The sequence below is a fragment of the Crinia signifera genome, chromosome 1 (genome assembly GCF_055691185.1).
Source record: "Crinia signifera chromosome 1, ASM5569118v1, whole genome shotgun sequence".
Lineage (NCBI taxonomy): Eukaryota > Metazoa > Chordata > Amphibia > Anura > Myobatrachidae > Crinia > Crinia signifera.
The window spans coordinates 321,999,131-322,021,976 of NC_139217.1; the positions used below are offsets into that span (position 1 = coordinate 321,999,131).

The 22,846-nt window shown below is 46.9% G+C and overlaps 1 pseudogene; it reads right to left on the reverse strand.

Annotated features, from left to right (window-relative positions):
- Nucleotides 1-14,024: 14,024 nt before the first annotated feature.
- On the reverse strand, nucleotides 14,025-14,145 carry LOC146040285 (5S ribosomal RNA; annotated as a pseudogene).
- Nucleotides 14,146-22,846: the final 8,701 nt, after the last annotated feature.

Genomic DNA, 22,846 nt, shown 5'->3' on the forward strand with positions numbered 1-22,846 from the left:
CCATTTAACATTGTTCCCTATGGGAAATCGCGGGCATCGCGTCGGTACCATCGCACCCGATTTTTTAGTGCATGTGATGGCCGCGATGCCCCCGATTTTTACTCACGATGCCCACGATCATGATCATTGTGGCCGTGCTAGGAAACAAGTACCGACAGAGCTTGTCATTTAGTACTCAAGTTAAATATCAGGATCCAAGGGTCATAACTAATGCGGACAGATGCTTCACATGGTCACATGTGGTCATTGTCTTAATCTTCAGTCTAGTCTAGCTCCATTCACATGCGACCAATCAGTGTCCATACACTGAAATTTGCAGGCAACCTGTAATTGACAAAAGACCATAGGGTGCCTAGGCGGGATAAGGTCGCTAAGTCGACAATGTGAAGGTTGACATACATTAGGTTGACCATTGAAGGTCAACAGGGCTCAGGACAACACATGAAATAGGTCAACATGGGTAAGGTCAATAGGGTCGGAAGGTCAAAACAAGAATTAGGTCGACAATATGAAGGCTGACAGTCAAAAGGTCGACATGAGTTTTTGGCATTTTTATTGAGCAGACTTGTGCCGACAGGCGGTACTTCATACCCTACCATACACTAGAGCGTGGAGGTGGAATATAATACTGTGCCGAGCACAGCAAGGCACCGTGCCATGCGAGGGGGTGGGGTGCACTGATAGGGTGTCCGTGTCGACTTAGGAGAAATTCAGGACAAAACAAAATTAAAAACTCATGTCAACCTTTTGACTGTCGAACTAATGCTTGTGTCAATCTTCCGACCCTGTCGACCTTAGCCATGTTGACCTATTTCGTATGTCAACCTAAGCCCTGTCAACCTTTGCGACCTTTGTATATGGCCCTTCATGTTGTCGGCCCTATGACCCATACTATACTGCTTTCACATTGCAAAAACCTGCTTTCAACCCGATTTTCTAAACGTGTCTTAAAACTGGTCAAAAGCCAGTTAAACCCATTTCATATTGCATGATGTAAAGGTATATTGCAGTTTAAATACCGTTTTGTACCTTTCAGATTCAACCCGTTTCACCCATAGAAAGCCATACCAAGGCCCTTATTCAGATCTGTGCGGCCGGAGCCGCACACGGTGCTCCGGCCGCACAAACCAATCCCCGCCCACGATACGGATCGCCACGGCCGTCCGTACACGGACGGCTGGCGATCCGCAAGAAAATGGTGGGCGTACGCCTCCACCATGGTGGGAGCTGCCCCCTGCATTCGATGGTCGGCGACCATCGAAGGCAGGGCCGCACGCCCCACCAGGTCCCGCAAGCTGAGACCACACGGACAATCGTCCGTGTGATAGCTTGTATGGGGGCTGAGAGCTGACATCCAGCGACGTCAGCTTTCCGCCCCCATCACTGGCGTCATACCCTCATTAGCATGCATACGCCCCGCGTTTGCATGGGAACGCCCATGAAACGCGGGGCGTATGCATAGGGAAATGAGGGTATGAAGCCCCTCACGCCCCTATACGCCCCCTTTGCGGCGGACGAACTACGTCTGCGGCGAATTGGGCTGCACATGCGCAGATTGACCTCTGCGCATGTGCAGACTGAAAACATCGGCGGTACGGCCGCACGCGGGCCGTACCGCACGATTCAGAATAAGGGCCAATGTCTTTTTAAATGTTTTTTTCCTGCTTGTGGGCGGGAATCAAGTGTGGTTATCATTTGTAGCAAATACCGTTTCTGAGCTGTTCAGACTGCAGGGAAAACGGCTCAGAAACGTGTAGGATCCTGCTTTTAACACGTGTCAAAATACCGGTTTTCTGTAACCGGTAAATTGACAATGTAGCTTTCACATTGCAGCTGGAACCGTTTTAAAGCACTAAAAAAACGGCAATATACCGTGTTACAGCTGCAATGTGAAAGGGGTATAGCTTAGGCTAGCAGTGGGCTTGTATACAGTATTTTCACTCTGTGTACTTAGTAGTTAGTCACAATTCTGAAATACTCTTGTTGTTGTTGTTGTTTTACCTAACTGGATTTAACACATTGGTTTTAAATGTTAGAAATGTATATTATGTGCCTCTTGAGTAAATAAGCAATAGTCATCATTGTGAATGTGAAAGCCTATCCGGGGAGATTGAGTTCAGTAGCTCTAGAGCCTATTATGTAAAATGTTACCAGTAAATTGGCTTATTTACTTCCCAACTGTTAGTGATACTCTTCATTTGTCCAACATGATGGCTGTGCCAAGCTCCAAGTGAAAAGTGAGAGAAGGAATAAATTTTTTGTGGGATCTTAGCATTTTCTGCCTGGGCATTAGCCCTGTCGGAGACAGGTGCTGATCTATGTGGGTTATGTGCATAGCTTTTCCTGTGAGTCAGTAGCTGACCCACATGCTCTTCAAAAGACAGGTGACAGATTAATCTTCTGCAGCACTTATGTGATCATGTCTTGCCTATCTGCAAGGCAGACTTGTAATACTGTTTGCAGTCCATGTGTCTGAGCTGGGATAAGACAGCTGGAGTGAAAAACAAAAGCCATCGTGACTGTGTATGAGACACCTTATTTATATGACTTCTGCGGGAGGTCTGAAGCATACAGGAAAATATATGTCAGGAACTGGCAAAGAGCAAGATGAATTCTTATCATCCTGTGTCAACCCATCACAGCACTGTATGTAGTGTCAAAGCACAATTTTCCTTTCTTTAGGGCAGGATTAACCAACTTTCTACAAATCATAATGAACTATTACACCCAGCTACAGTAGGTTATAGAGCGCAAGCTAGGAGGCTGTCGCCAGCTAAAACAGCTTAAAAAGCGAAATGTTGTCTACTTTAGAGGCTTGCTTTATGCAGCAATGAGCAAAACGTATTACTTTGATCATATTACTACCAATTAAAATAATTAATCATGAGAGTGAGATGACAATGGAATTGTTTTATCACATGTATCACTACTGTACAATTTTCTGGCATCAAGCAAATTAGGAACATCCTGATCTATCTAGTTCAGAACAGGAGAAGCTATTTTTTACATTATTAATTTATTTTTGTATTATTTAAATTCAAGGATTTTAAAATGCCAGGGTGATACTGTAGGGAGAGAGGGCAAGGAGTGGGACAGCAGGGCCAGAGAGGGACAGCGGGGACAAGGAGAAGGGACAGCGGGAACACAAGAGGAACAGTAGGGACAGGGAGAGTGACAGCAAGGACCGAGTAAGGGACAGCAGGGGCCAAGAGAGGGACATCAGAGGCAAAGGGAAAGGGAAGGCAAAGAGAGGGTCAGCAGATACAGAGGGACAGCAGAGACATAGTGACATGGAGAGTGATGCGAGGCACAGGGAGAGGTATGGGGAGAGTGATAGCAAGGACATAGAGACAGGGATGGCTGTGACAGTAGGGAAAAGGACAGCAGTGAGCGGGATGGTGAGAGTGACAGTAGGGACATAGGAATGGCAGGGAGAGGAATGGAGAGAGTGGGGGGGGGGGGGGGCTGGCAGAAAGCACTATTTACACTCCTGCTGTAGCTCATACCTGGCTTTAGGTGGGACTAAGTATAAACCGGACCAAGACAAGACCCCGAAATGCCTGACCGGCCATCAAACTCTACACTCCGGAGCTTGTAGTGTCCAGTTCAGGAGGTGTCCCGTCCAGGGGGTGTCTTGTCCGGGGGGTGATAGTTTTCACCAGGGACATGATTACAGCCCTGTGTGGTCCAGATCGTTCCGGTTTTTATTACTCCCCCGGACCATGCAGGGAGGCTGTATTCTCCCCCTTCTCCTCTCCCTGGTAAAAGGTGTCAGAGCACTCCCACCAGACGGGACACCCCTGGCAATGCACTACCCCGGACCAAGGACAGTACAAGCTCGAGAATTACATATATTGATGAATGGAGCCTGTCCATTCCGGCGTTCCATAGTACTGTCCGGTCCGGTTTTTACCCATACCTGCTTCAGGCTGTGGAAGGTATTGAAACTTTACAGGTACATTTTCAGCTGAAGTTATAGGCAGCACTGAATAGTGGTTGATTAAGTGTCACCACCCTGTATCACGAAATTGTAAAGAATTAGAAAAGAAAAATCTTATAATACATACTCGAATTAAAATAGTAAAAAAAAAAGCTTTATTAAAGTACTAAAGAGATTTTTCCTCTCATGATCTTCCACTATCAGCACCCTGATCTATCATTAGCAATAAGATGATTTAGGTGAACATGTACAGTGTGCCACAAAGCAGAGGAAAGCCAACCCATAATAAGGAGAATACTGTCTCTGGATGTTTTTCCTGGAAACAATGGCTTTGTACCTTTAGTACATATGCCCCTCTGCTACAAAAGTATTATAAACAAATCCTAACTGCTAAGTGCTTGACTTGAAACACTGCTTTAGTACTGGAAGTGCTGGAAGTGCTCCAACTCCAGAAGAGTTTAAACAGTTTTCTTAAAATGAACAAATTAAGTTGGCAGGGCACTGCACTTCACATGTCAGGGTGACCTAATAATCCTGAGCAGTTAGTTCTGGTTATGTGTAGATTATTGTTTTTTCTACTTGTATGCAGAGAATAACAAAATTACATGTTGTGTCTTTGTTTCTCCAGGTAAACGCATGTCATAAATAATAATGTGCATTGTAGCCCAAAAATTCTAAGTTGGAATTGATAGCTGGGAGAGCAATGTATACAGTGGGGTTAGTCATGTCACATGTCGGTGGTGTAAATTCCTGGCAGCATACATACCTCCCAACCAGAATTACCTAGTTTTAGAGTCTCCTCTCTCAGAGAAGCCACTAGAGGAGGCTATCGGCTTCATCTTGGGAAGCTGGGCCTGATGCTGACATCATCAAGCCCCGCCCCCAGTACCGCCAATACCTCAATTCACAGGTCTTCGAGGAGTGGGAATGACTAAAATGAAGTGATCTGTGTCAGTTTAGGACCGCAAATCACGGTATTTAAACACCGTGGGGGGTCTGCAGAATATGGGACGCTCACCCACCTTTGCAGGGGGCTGGGAGGGGCCCCATGTTGGAGGAGGGCAGTTGGGAGTCCCTCTGCCACGCACTGCTTTGCTTAGCAAAGCAGTGGTGAATAAATGCTGTGCAGATGCAGGGACAGGGGCGTGCCAGCTGCTCAAAAATCACGGCCCATGACCCAACAGCAGTGACATATTGGATTTGTCCCTCTTACCCAAGACTCAAAGTTGGGAGAAATGATCATATAAAGAATGAAAGGTCATATCCTACATATACTGTACTAGGTGATTCATCACTCCCTACGGGCGCTCTTCACACCATTGTAAGGGGCCCCTTGACCTGAGAATGTGGCAGGAGATGGGGGGGGGGGGTGGCTCTGGGGTATGGCTTGCAGGAGGTGGGGGTGGTGATGCTGCTGGGGGACTGAGGTTAAGGGACACCGGGGGGTTGTGGGGGGCGCGGGGGGATGGTTGTGCAGTAAGGCTGTTCATGCTGCCGGGGGACTGAGGGCTGGGGACAGTGGCGGGAGATTGGGAGGAAGGAGGGTGTGATGGTGGCGGGGGACTGAGGGCTTGGGACACTGCCAGGAGATTGCGGGGGGTGGGGGTGGTGATGCTGCTGGGGGACTGAGGGTTAGGGACATGGGGGTTTGTGGTGGGGGAGGTGCAGTGCAGCTGTTAATGCGGGGGGGTACTGAGGGCTGGGGATAGTGGCGGGAGATTGGGAGGAGGGGGGTGTGATGATGGTGGGGTGTGTGGACACTGACAAACTACTGTGGGTGGTGATGGTGGCGGGGCGTGTGTGGAAGGGGGAAGATTTCAGCTCATGTGCGGGGGGGGGGGGGGGGATCCTCCTTTCGGCTCCGGGCACCCAGTGTCCTTATTGTGCAGTTAATGACATTTTCCATCCACTTCCGGGATTATCGGCATCGACCACCAATCAGAGCTGTTCACCCGCCCCTCCCCTGCCCTGGCTTGAGGATGGTGATGCTTCCAGGTGTGTATGTGAAGGTGGAGAGAGCGGCTCATGTGCCGGGGAGGGAATCCTCTGTTCGGCCCCAGGCACCCTGTCTTCTCAGATGGGAGGTAATATGTCCCATGTACTCCCGGTCTTTGCGGCTCCGGCCACCAATCATAGCTCTACACCCACTCCTTCCCTTACCCGAAAATAATAATAAATTTACAAACATTAATTAAGCCCAGCGCTGTACCATTCTGTTTTTTCTTGTCCACAATCATTAGGGGTATCGTAAATCCCCTTTGGTATTAGCTGCAGTGCTTAATATCAATCAGCGCTAAGTATCACACTCTTTTTCTGTCCTTCCCTGACCCGGCTGCCCAATGCCAGGCCGGGAGCACCGCACCCTCTCTGCCTCCTGGGCAGCATTCTAAATCATCGCACACAGGTGTATATACAGTATATATCTGCATTCTTCTGTGCCCCACTGCCAGCCAATGGGCGCCGGCCACTGGAGGGCGGCAGTTCAGAGCAGTTTCCTTCCCCCCCCCCCCCCCGGATGTAGGTGAGCGGAGGTGAACTCCCCCCCCCCCCCTGGCTATATGCAGCAGGGGGGTCCGCGGCACAAGCCGCAGTCAGAGGGGTCCCTGCGGTGCTATCTGGCGGGGGGGGGGGCTATATGCAGCAGGGGGGTCCACACAGTCTGAGGGTTACCTTCGGCGCCCCCACAGCAACTTACAGAGCCCCATAGGGTGCCACAGTCCGGCCAGAAGAAAGGGAGCTGCTCACTGTACCGCCCAGCCAGAGTGAAGTGCTGCCGCCCATCATCATCCGCCGGGTGGTGGTGCGGGAAGCGCTTCTGAGCGATTCAATTACAAGTCTTGCCACCAGCGTTTCTAATTGGAATTAATCTTTATAGTTCTCATTTTAAACATTAAAACAATGCAAAATATTGTAGCTACAAAGCATACGTTCAATGGTATCTGGACTGATCATAGATTAACTCTAGGTCGACAGTCAAAAGGTCAACAGGGTCTGAAGGTCGAAATCAAAAGGTCGACAGGCTCCAAAGGTCAAAAGTGAAAAGGTTGACAGGGTCCAAAGGTCGACTGTCGACCATATGATTGTAGACCTAGACACACTGTAGATCTAATTTACCATAACCAAGTTCAATACACAAAAGCTATCTAATGTGTAAATACAAATATACATAACTAATTTACTACATATTAAACATTAATATTATAATAATATAGCTTTTCTTCAAAAGGACTCAAGACAGTTCAACATATTAGACAGCTAATAATTTACAAGAATTTACAAAAACTGATACTCGGCGCTGCTAGTTGAAATGTATAGTATCTGCTGAGTGAATAAATTTGCGGACACACTGCTTGAATTTATAACAATTTTTATAAATATATAAAAAAAAGGGGGGGGGGGGAACAATTAGACAATCAGATACATATATGAATAACAATTATTGGCAATACATTGAGATAAAATTATTGATATAGTTACAATCCTAAGTGGGAGGTCTTCGGTGATTATGCAGAGTAGTACAAATTCTGCTGGTATATTTATAGTAGGCAGTTCGTGTTAATACACGGTTTATAAAGATGGGTGGATATTTAGCCACTGTAATTGAATACAGGTCAGTCCTTTTAGCGTGTCAAGAGCACGCAAGTAGCTTATGGAGGCAATTAAGGACCAAGCACGCATAAATTATCTATTGTCCAGATGACAAATTTCAGGGAGCAAAAACAGATGGTAATTGATGGTAGTGTGCTCACCTAGTAAACGTAGTATCCAGTCCAAATGGAGCGCTGGTTTATTTAGCAGCCAAGGCGGCTTATGATGTTAGAAAGCCGGTACTCGGTTGTAGCTGCGCCGGTTCTGGAGTTTGCTTGTGGTAGTAACACAGGTATTGCACGGTGTCCATGCTGGCGGGGATGATGAGCCGACAGCACTTCCAGTGCAGAAGAATGGTGTAGACGGGCTGTGCACGGTGTCCGCGCTGAACGGCTTTGTGTGCCGACGGCGCTTCCAGTGCAGGAGACAATGTAGATAAGCGATGCGTGGTATCCGTGCTGGGAGGCCTAGTGAGCCGGCAGCACTTCCACGGCGGGTGACAGTCAGTAGCGTCGGTAGCGTGTAGCGTGGTCCAATTTGAACAGACAGACAGGAGACCTCACACTGAGCTTTTGCTGACGTCAACGCATTTCGTAACCACTCGTATGCTGGAAACTTTTTCAAGATGGATCCATCCGTCTTGAAAAAGTTTCCAGCATACGAGTGGTTACGAAACGTGTTGACGTCGCTTATCTACATTGTCTCCTGCACTGGACGCGCCGTCGGCACACAAAGCCGTTCAGCGCGGACACCGCGCACAGCCCGTCTACACCATTCTTCTGCACTGGAAGTGCTGTCGGCTCATCATCCCCGCCAGCACGGACACCGTGCAATACCTGTGTTACTACCACAAGCTAACTCCAGAACCGGCGCAGCTACAACCGAGTACCGGCTTTCTAACATCATAAGCCGCCTTGGCTGCTAAATAAACCGGCGCTCCATTTGGACTGGATACTACATTTACTAGGTGAGCACACTACCATCAATTACCATCTGTTTTTGCTCCCTGAAATACGTCATCTGGACAATAGATAATTTATGCGTGCTTGGTCCTTAATTGCCTCCATAAGCTACTTGCGTGCTCTTGACACGCTAAAAGGACTGACCTGTATTCAATTACAGTGGCTAAATATCCACCCATCTTTATAAACCGTGTATTATTACGAACTGCCTACTATAAATACACCAGCAGAATTTATACTACTCTGCATAATCACCGGAGACCTCCCACTTAGGATTGTAACTATATCATTAATTTTATCTCAATGTATTGACAATAATTGTTATTCATATATGTATGTGATTGTCTAATTGTTTCCCCCCCCCCCTTTTTTTATATCTTTATAAAAATTGTTATAAATTCAAGCAGTGTGTCCGCAAATTTATTCACTCAGCAGATACTATACATTTCAACTAGCAGCGCCGAGTATCAGTTTTTGTAAGATCTTGTTTTCTTGTAATAAGCTCGGGTGATCTCATTTGATACTGGCTGCAGCTAATTGGGAATTTGTACATATATATATATTTTTTCAGCTAATTAACCACCACTATCGATTGAGCGCCAGGTTGTTTGTTTTTTAGGAAGGAGTTCACTCCATCCTAATAACAGAATAATCCCAGCTAATAATTTACAGTAGACAGAGTTAGACATACAAAAGTGCTATTCTAGAAAGGCCAGAGAGTGCAAAGATGATGATACTTAGAGAAGCGCGTAAGCAGACATTCATTTCCTTGAGTAGTCTACTAAGAAAGCAGATGAACAGACGACTTGTCATTAAACACTTGTGACTCTTTGTATGGCCTACATTTAGCACTTATTAGCATATCTATCATTAGATTACTTAGATTAACTGGCCAGCAGAACAGTCAGTCTTGTTTGTTAAAAAACGGTGTTACTAGGTTCACGGTCACTCAGTGACGTTTCTCACTTTCATGTTACAGTTTCATTGCAAATTCCAAATGTACGAAGCTCTGTACATGTGGCACACATAAGACTTCTACTTGACATAGCATACAAATGCAATACAATGGAAATTGCTAGCTCTAGGAAACACACAACAATGAAATAGATTAGGTAGGGCAATAGAACAGGACGATAATAGGGCAACTCAGTGGGGCAGATGTATTAAGCCTTAACAAGAGATAAATGCAAGGGTGATAAAGAGATAAACTTCCAGCCAATCACCTCTGCACTGCCATGTTACAGGCTGTGTTTGAAAAAAGTCAGTGAGGAGCGGATTGGCTGGACGTTTATCTCTGCTTATCACCATTGCATTTATCTCTTGTTAAGCCTTAATATATCTGCCCCAATGTTTTGTGGTAAGTCGCATGGGGGAGGGGGGGGGGCAATTCAGCATGCAATGAGACTGTAGACAAGGACGAGCATACAGTGGCTAGAGATGGCATATATAGTGGTTTTATATACTAAAGGGGTGCCGGATGACAGAGCGATAATCAGGATTTTGACGATCTGTTCACTGACATCGGAATCACAACAGTAATGATCCCGACTGATAGGGGCTATTCTCCCTAGTGGGGTCCATGACTCCCATAGAGGGAGAATAGAAACTGTAGTGAGCACAGCAAGCTGCCAAGCCTGCAAGGGGCATCGTTGTGCTCACACCACTGTCGGAGTGCAAGCAGTCAGAATCCCGACTGTCGATCCGGTATACCACGCAAATACTAAAGGGAAGGGTTAACATAGAAACATAGAAACAAAGAACAATGGTCGGCGACCATCGGAGGATGGGGGAGGTTCCCACAGATGGGGGAGTTGTTCACATGAAACATCCACTCGCGGTCTATACGCTCGGAGTCTTACCGCATTCGGACGGTGTGAGCGATCCGTACGGTAGGTGGGGCTAAGAACACTCGGTGGCCATCCGAAAATACGCATCCGTCCGAGTCAACTAGAATAAGGGCAATTATTCAGACACATTTTGAAAGATCCACAGGTGAAGCGAATTATGTCACTTGTGATTCTGTGTGGAGACCTGGAAAACGTGCACTGTTGGGGGTACTTGAGGACCAGGGTTGGGAACCACTGTGATAGAGGGAAAGTTGGGAGATAGGTGATGAGGACAGAAATTAAGGAAGCGAGAAGAAGAGGAGTGATTAATGGAAGCAAAGCAGCTTTCAGAAGAGATACACATCCACTATGATCAATAGAAATGTTTCCCAAATGCCATATTTTTCTGAAGGTTAATGAGTGTGACTGTGTGAGTGCTGCAAGCAATATCAAAATTGGCCAAATGCAAAGTGAAGAAATGACTAGTCAGAACGCATGGGTGCATAGAGCTAGTCGCTTACATCATTTTACATTTAGTCAGCAGGAAACATTCACAAACACAAAACAGATTTAAGTTATAAAAATAAATCAGAACAGTTCACAGTTAGTACAGAGCATTATATTCTTTCACAGATCTCTTAACGTTATTAGCAGTTGACATAATAGTAGTACCAGAGTGAAAGGATGTCCTAATACATAAAGCTAAGTGACAAAAAATCCAAGTCAATGTGTACTTGTTCTAGCTTGGTTGCTTCTTGTTCAGTCTTCAGAACTATTAAAAGGTACACGAATCACACTGCTCTCTTTTCATCAGTCCTGTAATAACATACACAGCACATTCTGGAAATACAGTGCTTTCTAAGTAAACTGAGATGTTCCTAGAAGAACTCTCCAGCCACTGTGACGTTATGTTTACTCTTGATGTGTATACATGGGGCAATTCTTCTAAGCTTAGTAGGTTTACTTGAATCACCCCGTGTGTCACACCGGGCAATAGCAAGGTGCAGTTTATTGCCCCAACAAATAGTCAGTACAGGCTGCGGCTCCCAGGGCTGGCAGAATGTAGTTAGCCATCTCTCTGATGGTTTAACTACATCTTGATACACACAGGGCTCAGCCAAAATCGCCGGGGCTGAGTCCCATGTGTACATGGCTTAACACATGGCTACTGGTGCATAATTCCAGTTCAGTGATACTACTGGTGCATAATTCTAGTCCAGTGATACTACTGCTGCATAATTCCAGTCCAGGTATACTACTGGTGCATAATTCCAGTCCACTGATACTACTGTTACATAATTCCAGTCCAGTGATACTACTGGTGCATAATCCTAGTCCAGTGATACAGCTGTAATTCCAGTCCAGTGATACTGCTGTATAGTTCCAGTCCAGTGATACTGCTGTATATTTCCAGTCCAGTGATACTGCTGTATAATTCCAGTCCTGTGAGAGAGGGGTGTGGGTGTAAATGTTAAATTGTGTTACTGAAGAATGACGACACACTGGAGAGTTATCTGGGAACTGTGGGAGCAGGGGCGGATACAGAGGGGGGCCAATGGGGAGATCACCCCCCCCCTAGAGTCCTCGCACCTCATGCTGGACGCTGTCCCGAACAGCCGGCAGCAGCGAGGTGTACAGCAGCTCCACTACATGCTGTACTAGGAACCAGGAAGTGGCTGTGTGTGCAGTGGGCACTGGCAGCAGCGGCTGCAGAGTGAGAGAGCGGAGATATTATTATAGCTGCTTGCGGTGGCGGGAGACCGGAGCTGCAGCTGTGAGACGGTTTCTATGGGATTGTGCGGAGGTGTGAGCTCCCGGTGAGGCCAGGCGGCAGCGGGGGTGTGTGTGTTGCCGGGTGCGGGTGTCGGTGCCCGGGTTATATGTTGTGTGCACAGCAGGCGGGGTGTGGGGCACTGTGCATTGCATACACATAATGACACTGTACTATGTCAGCTTAATAGGGGAACCGCTCACCTGGTGCTTCTGGAGGAGTAAGGATTGGGAAGGGGAGGGGTCAGGACTAGAAAGAGGAGGAGCCTGGACTGGAGAGGGGAGGGTCGATGAATCCCCCCTCCCAGAATAAAAGTCTAGATCCGCCCCTGTGTGGGAGAGGGGTGGTGCTGTATTAGATATTAAATTGCAATAAAAAGTAGACACTGATGTAAAACAAAGGTGGTTTGCGGAAGGCCCGACTGCTGAAATATTGCATCATTTTTCAGCCAATATATTACATGATTGTAAGCTAGATTGTATAAGGGGAAGAGAAGTAAACTCTTTGTGGGAGCACACTTTCCAAGAAAACTGTATATTAGGTTTTTGCTAAAACATTAATTTTATTATATCATTGGTTACAAATATATAGGTTCCTATATTGTCCCTGGGTACTTGTTTCCTATCTGGGCGCCCAGGTTTTCTACGTACGGCACCGTACTGAAATCTGATCGCATCGCATCGTACACATACACGATATTAAACGATGCGATGCGATGCGATCCGATTCGATTTCCCATAGGAAACAATGTGAAATGGCTCAATTTAGCCAAATTATCATAGGAACAATAGTAAATGGGCCAAAAACACCCCTGAACATTGAAATGTCCCCCCAAAAGTAGTTGACGCCACCCCGCCATCAACGTGAACCCGAAGCGTGGCGAGCGCAGCGAGCCCGCGAGGGGCGGCGGTATGCGTCCTCCGACCTTTTCATGCCCTACTATCCACTAGGGCGTGGAGTGAGAATAGAATAGTGTGGCGAGCGCAGCGAGCCACCGAGCCCGAAGCGTGGCGAGCGCAGCGAGCCCCGCGAGGGGACGCGGATACCTTCACAGTTATACGCGTCCCCTCGCGGGCTTCCCAGGTGTCCATGGCGACGCGGACACCTGGGAAGCCCGCAAAGGGACGCGTTTACCTGTGAAGGTATCCGCGTCCCCTCGCGGGGCTCGCTGCGCTCGCCACGCTTCGGGCTCGGTGGCTCGCTGCGCTCGCCACACTATTCTATTCTCACTCAACGCCCTAGTGGATAGTAGGGCATGAAAAGGTCGGAGGACGCGTACCGCCGCCCCTCGCGGGCTCGCTGCGCTCGCCACGCTTCGGGTTCACGTTGATGGCGGGGTGGCGTCAACTACTTTTGGGGGGACATTCCACTGCTCTGTGGGTTTTTTTGGGGTTTTTTGGCCCATTTACCATTCTTCCCTATGCTGATTTCGGTAAATTGATCCATTTAACATTGTTTCCTATGGAAAATCGAATCGGATCGCATCGCATCGCATCGTTCAATATCGTGTATGTGTACGATGCGATGCGATCAGATTTCTCTATAGCATGAATAGCATGGTGCGCAATTAACTTAGCGGGCGCCCAGATAGGAAACAAGTACCTGTCCCTGATACCTGCGATGTAGCTATAGCGAAATTATAGGTTATGCATCAATATATCACAAATTTGTGTTATTATAAGTCAGCCCAGTTGCTAAAAAGGTCAATTAAGGACAGAATGTATCTCCTGTCTATGAATGTATTGATATAGGAGGACCTTCATTCATACCATCATAATTCACCATGTGACATAAGTGATTATATAATGGTAGCTTAAATCATGGGTCACCTGTCTTTTGTCAATGGGATGCAGTTTCAACAATAGACACTTATGCAATACAGTATAATCCCTTTTAGGCTATATTTTCATATATATATATATATATATATATATATATACATACGGTACCTGGGTATTCCCTGGAGGTCTCCCCACCAGGTACTAGCCCGGCCCAACACTTCTTAACTTCCAAGTGCGTGATGAGTTTTGGCATAGTTAGTTTGGTAGGACCATATGTTTGATTGCAGCCAATGGGTATCTACTGTTTATATTGAGCTGCACTTACAGCCACTTTCACAGGATGGGTAAGCTGTGCTTTTGGGAGGTACAATGTTGCATATATATGTAGCAGATAGTCAGAGTGATACTTTTAGAAATGCTTCAAAGTCTAAATTCACGTTTCCCCTGTAACTATTAGTCAAAAGTATCTGCAGTCAGTTATCTTGTTCATACACCATAATAAATAGTGCCATTTAGGAGCTCCAGAGCTGCATCTATTTGCAGGGGGTGTTTAGTATGAAGCAAGAGATGAGCATTTCTAGATGCAAGATTCTACCATTTTGATTGATAGGTGATAATTAGCTACAATGAAATAGTCCCATCTCTGCATGCCCATGAGAATTACAGTTTGCTGAAAACAACACAAAATAAAGGAGTGGGGTGGATCCCCTTTGTTAACGATACCGTCTCCCTCTTGGGGTGGCTGGATGTTCGGGGAGCTTATTCCCCTATGCCCCGATCACCTGGGGATACGGTCGTATTGTCGACCCGACTTAGGTCGACAGTCGTTAGGTCGACACCATTTGGTCGACAGGCAGCAAGGTTGACAGGGTTCTAGGTCTGTACAGATTTGGGTTTACACTGCGCTCACCTTCTAGCAAGCCTCTGTGGGTGCACAGGGGGTTGCTCTGTGTGATAGAAGTATCATGCAATAATGTTATGGGTGTCACCAATAACCAGTGGAATATCTTAATAGGATGTCTGGGAAATATAAAGTTTGTTTAAACAAAGTGTGCTTTATTGGAATACAACCTAGGTACAAGTCCCACTGGTGTGGGTGCCTTGCTGCAGTGGGGGTTAGGGAAGGGGGCGGATGGTGGCAGCACACGGTGCGATGGTCTGTGGTGGGCGATAAGTCTGTGGTGGTCCAGTAAGCGTTGTCCGCAAGTGCAGACAGGAAGGGAAGATGAAGTGTCAATGGGTAAAGTGCGGCACAGGGGGTGGTGCAGGGGGCTGGTGTCCCGTCCCCCCGCAGTGCACCTCTCACCTGTGTCTGTGATAATGTCCTGGAAGGTCCCGCGCTGTTCTGCGAGTCTTCTCCAGCCGCAGCACTGACAGCGTGGACGCTGTGCTGTGTGCCCGGCTCCGTAGTTGCTGAGCTGTGCGCGACTTCCGGGTCCCGGCGCCTGGTTGCCAAGAAGACCCCAGCCACGCTCAGTCTCTTCTGACAGGCTCTACTCCCGGCCGGGAGGAGACTTTGACGGTGTTGGTATGTAGAGAGTATGGTGTTGGATGCTTCTTGTCCAACGCGTTTCGACCGCTGTGCGGTCTTTTTCAAGGAGGGTTCTAGGTCAACATGGTAGAAGGTCGACAGGTGTCTAGGTCGACATGGGACAAGGTCGACAAATGTGTTAGGTCGACGTGGGTTAGGTAGACAGGTCGCGAGGTCGACATGGGTTTTTTCACAGTTTTTTTAGTCGACATGTGCTGACAGGTGGTATTTCATGCCCTACCATCCACTAGGGCATGGTGGGAGAATAAAATAGTGTGCCGAGCGCATTGGTTGACTTCCAACTGTGTCCATGTTGACATTGGGGTAAAAAAACAGTGAAAAAACCATGTCGACCTAACCCATGTCGCGCTAACGCATTTGTCGACCTAAACCCATGTCGACCTTGTCCCATGTCGACCTATACACCTGTCAACCTTCACCCATGTAGGCCTAGAACCCCTTCGACCTAGTTGCCTGTGGACCCAATGGTGTCAACCTAATGACTGTCGACCTAAGTCGGGTCGACAATACGATCCACACCCATCTCCTGGGCGGTGTGGATGCATATGTCCCAGCGGGAATGCAGTTTAAATCCCGGCGGTAGGGATCCCGGCGTTCAGAATCCCGACGTTGGAATCCCGACCGCCTGACACTTTCTCCCTCCGTGGGTGTCCACGACACCCCTGGAGGGAGAATAAATTAGTGTGCCGAGCGTAGCGAGGCACCGGGCCCGCTGCAGGGCGAGCGCATTGAGCCCGCAAGGGGGGGCGATCCACGTCCCCCCCTTGTCGGGATTTCAGCAGTCGGGATTCCGGCGTTGGGATTTTGAACGCCGGGATCCCGACCGCCGGGATTTCATACTGAATCGTCCTATGCCTTTGTCCCAGGCGTATACTTTGGCGAGTGCGGGAGACTGGGTCCCACTCCGAGTCCTTCCACGCAGTGACCTCAGTCATGTGGTTTGCTCGACCTGATGTATGTTTCACTTAGAGAAGCCTGTTCACAGGTGTCTTTATCACCACTGTCCTGTGTTAAATAGCAACATCCATGTATTAATTAATTCAATTTGTTGCTCTGCGGGTCAGACCCGGATCATCGGTGGTGTGAATGGGGTATATCCGTGTCCATTTACACGGGTCCTCTACCCAGGTCCTGACCTGGGTAGAACCCGGATAGGACCTGTGTAAATGGTGGTGTAAATGGTCCCGCAGCGGGTCCACAGCGTGCAGTGCTGGGGAAGATGTGCCCAGCTGCCGCGGGAGGAGGGGGTCCCTGCGGCTGCTGAGGGGTACCTGTCAGCCTGAGGTCGGAGGGGATGATGTGCCCAGCTGCTGTGGGAGGAGGGGGTCCCTGCGGCTGCTGAGGAGCACCTGTCAGCCTGAGGTCGGAGGGGATGATGTGCGCCACTGTTGTACCTCCCCCCGGCAGCCGGTCCCTGCGGCGAATGGACAGTCAGTGTCGGCGGTCCCTCCAGCACATGGGAACTAGTACTAGTTCCCATGTGCTGGAGGGACCGCCGACAATGACTGTACATTCGCCGCAGGAACTTCGCGGCTGCGGGGGGAGGTACAACAGCGGCGCACATCATCCCCTCCGACCTCAGGCTGACAGGTACCCCTCAGCAGCCGCAGGGACCCCCTCCTCCCGCAACAGCTGGGCACATCATCCCCTCCGACCTCAGGCTGACAGGTACCCCTCAGCAGCCGCAGGGACCACCCTCCTCCTGCAACAGCTGGGCACATCATCCCCTCCAACCTCAGGCTGACAGGTACCCCCCCCCCCCCCCCCTCAGCAGCCGCAGGGACCCCCCTCCTCCCAGCACCCGGGGACAGCTTCCCCCATCTACCCCCTCAAAAAAAAAATTCAAGCAGTAGTAATATATATATATATATATATATTAAATATATATATATATTATTTATATATATATATATATATATATATATAATATTTATATAAATATTATATATATATATATATATATATATATATATATATATATATATATATATATATATATTATAACCCCCTTGGCAACGAGCAAGCATTTTTAACGACATCCACGAGGAAAGGCAAGGCTGACCCAGGTTCGGTGTAAATGGTGCAGACCCAGGTCTGACCAAGGTCAAAGTGCTGTGTAAATGGGGTATAAAGCAGAGTCAGACCCTGGAAACTCCAGCGTTAAAAGACCAGGGCTTTTGGTGTAAAAGGGATATTATATAACTGGATTGGCAGTGAATGGAGGTAATTTAAAGGACCTTAATCCCATTGAATTAAAAAATTATTTAAAAAGTTAAAATAGATTAAGAAAGAAAAGAAAAATGTACAAGATTGTATCATTTTTATTAAAAGAGGGGGGTATCTACATATATGGGTTATGTTTAATGATGATAATGGCAGTACTATATATAATAGAATAGAATAGAATAGAATCAACTTTATTGGCCATGTATGCTTGCGCACAATAGGAATTTTTTGTGGATTACAGTGCAGCATCAAGCAGGGATAAAGGGGTGGGTGGGGTGGGAAGACATTACATACATTACATTAAGACATTACATGCATTCCATTTCTAGCTACGACTATGCAATATATACGTGTGGGAAAATATGTGTATACTTATAAGAGAGGAGGTATGGGTTTACCAGTGCGGTAATCCCAATCCCTACCGCTATGATTGTAAGGTTGCAAGCAGGGCCCTCCTACCTCTATATCGGTCTGTTAATAGTACTACCCATTTTGTTTTATCAGTTGTTCCAATTGTAATGAGCAACGGAATATACTGCACTATATAAGAAACTGTAAATAATAAATGGACTGTCTGACATGCCTACCACCTAGCTACCTCGGTGCAACCTTTTGGCCTAAAAACAACATTGAGAGGTGTGAGGTGTTCAGGATAGAATAGATTTAATGTTATTGAGGTTAATAATATAGTAGGAGCCAAAAAAAAGATAACAATTCTACAATATTAGTGGGTTTTATTGCTTTAAAAAAAAAATGAATACAGATCCAAAACACAAAACACAGAAGGGCGGTGTTTTGGAACAGATCCAGACCCAAAACACGGCCGGAGATACAGACCCAAAACACAAAAAGTGCCCGCTGCACACCCATAGTCTTTAGCTGTGCCAGGCATTTGTTAGGTAGTCAGTGGCGTAGCTACGTTTTGGGCGCCCCCCCGCCGTTAGAGGGAGGGGGCGCCCATACCCACCCAGTGGCAAACGCAGGATTTTCAGAAGGGGGTTTCCAGAGGGGAGGAGCAAAGCACGGAGATGGACACTTAGGTGACCCAGTATATGCCGGGTCAGTTAAAGTATTATAGATAGACCAAATGTACATAAATAATAATAAAAAAAAAAAAATATATATATATATATATATACAAGGGGGGTGGGGGGCGGCGGCACTCGCAATGAAGAGACCACACCAAAATAGGTGACCAACGTTTCGAGGCAGGTTGCCTCTTTATCAAGGTGCTCAAAAATACATAACCAAACAATATGTGTACAAGCGTGACTTAAATACCTGTCTCAGTCCTGTCGGGGCTCGCGGCGTAGAACAGCGTCTCCGGCGTCTAACAGTGACGTCACCCAAGTTGCGTCCCCGCCGGGAGTCCCGAAGGAGGGATAGATTTTCTGCAAAGGAAAAACAACAAAATAAGTGACAATGTTAAATTATGTCCGATGTGCACTGTGGTCAGACCATCTAGTGTATGCATGAATAGAAACGACAATATAAAGTGCTGTGTGCTTGCTGTGGAAGCGCTGCCAAAATGGCGGCTGATTTAAAGGGACAGTGCTAAAACATCAAATAAGTGAAAAAAGTTAAAAAAGTTAAAATCAAAGTGCATGTCAATCTAACACATCTATCAGTTAATGTAAATACATCTGTATAATAAATATATCACTACTGGATCAGTGGTACCCCCCACATTGGGGACTGGTGTCCACTGTCAACATGAATAATGCACCGAGACGTGCCTAGAATATTGTGGGCAACAGAAAAGATGATGATGCATGACATTTATCACTGATGTTATAAAAAGTTGGATAACCCCGCATGATCATTAAGACCCCTAGGGGTCAATGTGTCCAACCGGAAGATCCATCGGCTTTCAAGTTGGAGAAGCCGCAAGGATCTGTCACCCCCTCTGGACAGGGGGGGTACATGGTCTATAATGCGATGTCGCAGGGTGGTTAAATTATGTCGGGCCTCTACAAAATGGCGTGCGACAGGTTGGTCGCTGTGACCTGAGGCAATGGCTTTTTTGATGGCTGATCGATGAGCTGCAGCTCTTTCTTTAAACATTCGATCAGTTTTTCCCACGTAATGGAATCCACAGGGACAACAAATCAAGTAAATGACATATTTGGTGCTGCACCCCACTCGATGGTTTATTTTAAATTTCTTCCCCGTATGTGAGTGATGGAAGGAATCCCCTGGGATCATAAAGCTGCAGGTGGTGCAGCCGCAGCACCTGTAGCACCCTAATTTGGGTGTCCCTAAAAAAGTGGGGTTGTTGATGGGAGGAAAAATGACATCATTTTTAACCAAATAGTCTTTTAAGTTCTTGCCACGTGTGTAGGAATTCATGATCTTTTTATCGTGCAAGGCTGGCAAACTAGGATCTGATGTGACAATCGGCCAGTGGGAATTGATGACTTTTTTAATTTTAGAACTAGCAGGATGATATTTATTGACCCAGATGATTTTATCATCTATTTGTCTTTTAAGGGTCCTAGGGGCCAAGGCCTCATCACGGGTCATTATCAACACTCTGCTCTTTGTGGACTGTAACTCGCTGGCAGAATATCCCCTTTCCTCAAATTTTGTGCACATTTTGCTGAGAGTATCTTCCAAGCTGGCTGGTTGGCTACAGATGCGGCGAGCCCGCAACATCTGTGAAAAAGGGAGTCCCTTTTTGAGGGGGGTGGGATGGAAACTATTAGCCAGAAGTGTGTTGTTTCTGTCTGTTAATTTTGAAAATAAGGCCGTGTTGATTTTGCCATCCTGGATGCGAATATCAACATCCAGGTATTGAACCGAATCTGAACTTAATGAGTAAGTGAACTTTACTGGAGATTCGGTGGCATTGTGGGCCAAAATATGATTTTCCAGCTGTTCGCGGCCCCCTGACCAAAAGACCAGGAGGTCGTCGATATATCTCAGGTATATTATGAGATGTTCATTGACCTGTGCATTATGGGTGAACAATTTTTGTTCTACTCCGAACATGTAAGAATTGGCGAGCGATGGGGCCACTGAGGACCCCATCGCGCACCCCCTTAACTGCAGGAAGAACTTCCCGTTAAAACGGAAATAATTCCTCTTGAGGGTTAGTTCTAACAGTTGCATAAAGAAAGGTATGGATGGTCCCTTGTACAGATCGCTGTTGGAAATAAGCTGTTCCACCGCATCCAAGCCTGCCTGATGTGGAATCACAGTGTACAGGCTGGATACGTCTATAGTGGCCATAACAACGTCCGGGGGAAGTTCTATAACCGACAACAATTTATGCAACAACATGTTAGTGTCTTTCAAATAAGCACTGTCGTTTTGAACACAAGGCTGTAAAAAATAATCTAAATAAACAGAAATGGCTTGATACAGAGAACCCCGGGCGGATATAATTGGTCTGCCCGGGGGTTTTCTGGCATCTTTATGCACTTTTGGAATGGAGTACATGATTGGCACAACAGGAAATGGTACAATTAATGCATCCTTCGTGTCCGTGTCTATGATGCCATCGTTGCATGCTTTATTTAGGATATTGTCCAATTCAAGCTTGTACTCCCTAGTGGGATCATTAGATAATGGACAATAAGTCTCACAGTCTTGCAATTGGGAATTTAGATCATGAACATAATCCACTGTGTCCATAATAACCGTGCCCCCGCCTTTGTCAGCGGGGCGAATTACTATGGAAGGATCATTGCTCAAACTTTTCAAGGCCTGCCACTGTATTTTGGAGAGGTTCGATCTAGATGTAGGAGGATTGTTCAAAACTGTGCCGATATCCTGTTCCACTAGACGTGCAAAAGTTTTTAAGGAATGGTTGAACGTCTGGGGCTCAAATTTGGATTTCTTTTTCAATATTTTGGGGTATGGTAGAGGTATCTGTTGCGACAAAGGATCTAAGGGTTTAGATTGGAAATATTCTCTTAATTTCAATTGCCGATTCAATCTAAACTGCTCTACTTTCATCATGAATGGGTCAGTTTTCGTAGTCGGCACAAATTTGAGTCCCATCGATAGTACCTGTTTTTCTGTGTCGGACAGGGAGCGGGAAGATAGATTGAAGGTTATTTCTTGGGATGGCGTGGGGGTTGGAAGCGGGTCTTTGCACCCCGACCTCTTGTTCTGTCCCCCCCGACGCGTGAACCTCCGGGGTCTTGATTTGCATGTGTAGCCTGGCGTGCCCCTAAAGGGGGAAGACCTTGGTTAGAATTTGAGTGTTCAACTTCGCTGTTAGAGGAGTTATCGTCCCTTGATGACTCGGAATCGACTCCTCTTCTTTGATAGCGGACGAACGACCGTTTTTTGAAAGGACGTGTAGATATGTCCCCCCCGGTCAACCAAGGATAGATCATGTGCTTGTCATAATCCAGGTTTACTCTATCTTTTTTGTTTCTTTTGTAGGCTAATAGGTCTTTTTTGTATTTGTCCATCTGGTTGGTGAGTTTCTCCATCCAGTTGGTCTCTGGATCTGTTACCAATTTTTGTTGGTGTATGGTGTCGAACTCTGCCAACTTAGAACGGATAGATACTAATTCCCTCGATACCTCTTCTATGACGGCCACCATTAGATCAAATGAACATTTGTTCAGTATGGCCGTCCAGGTCTTACAAAAGGGTATGCTGTACCGTCCTATGGTGGGGACATTTTTGACCCTAAACCCCCTCGGTATCTTCTTCTCCCTTACGTAATCCGACAGGGTCACCCCATGAAAATGGTAATCCATCTCCTTTCTTTTGAGGTTCAACAAGTCATGATATAATTGGATATTATCAGGGGAACCGGTGGATGTTTGTAGATCCTCTTTAAATAACACGCGGTCATAATCTGAATCTGAATAACTGAACATCGCTCCCAAGGGCAATTCCACCCTGGTTTGCGACGGCAGTGTCGACTCGGTGTGGGTAGACATGTTGCTGAGAATCAACTGAACGTCAGCTATGACATGTGCAATCTGCGTCTGGATGAAAATCCTCCTCAGACCTGCGATGGGTCCAATGAACCTTGCTGCTGGGTGCCCTCCTAGGAAAATACCTTCCGGCTATCCGATGTATGCAAGGGGGGATGGTGGCACTCCAAGCAATCCTGTTGTAGATATGTAACGATGAATAATGCGGTGCCCGTCCACGGTACAGCATGAAGCTGTCAATCTGCAAGGGGGGTGGGGGGCGGCGGCACTCGCAATGAAGAGACCACACCAAAATAGGT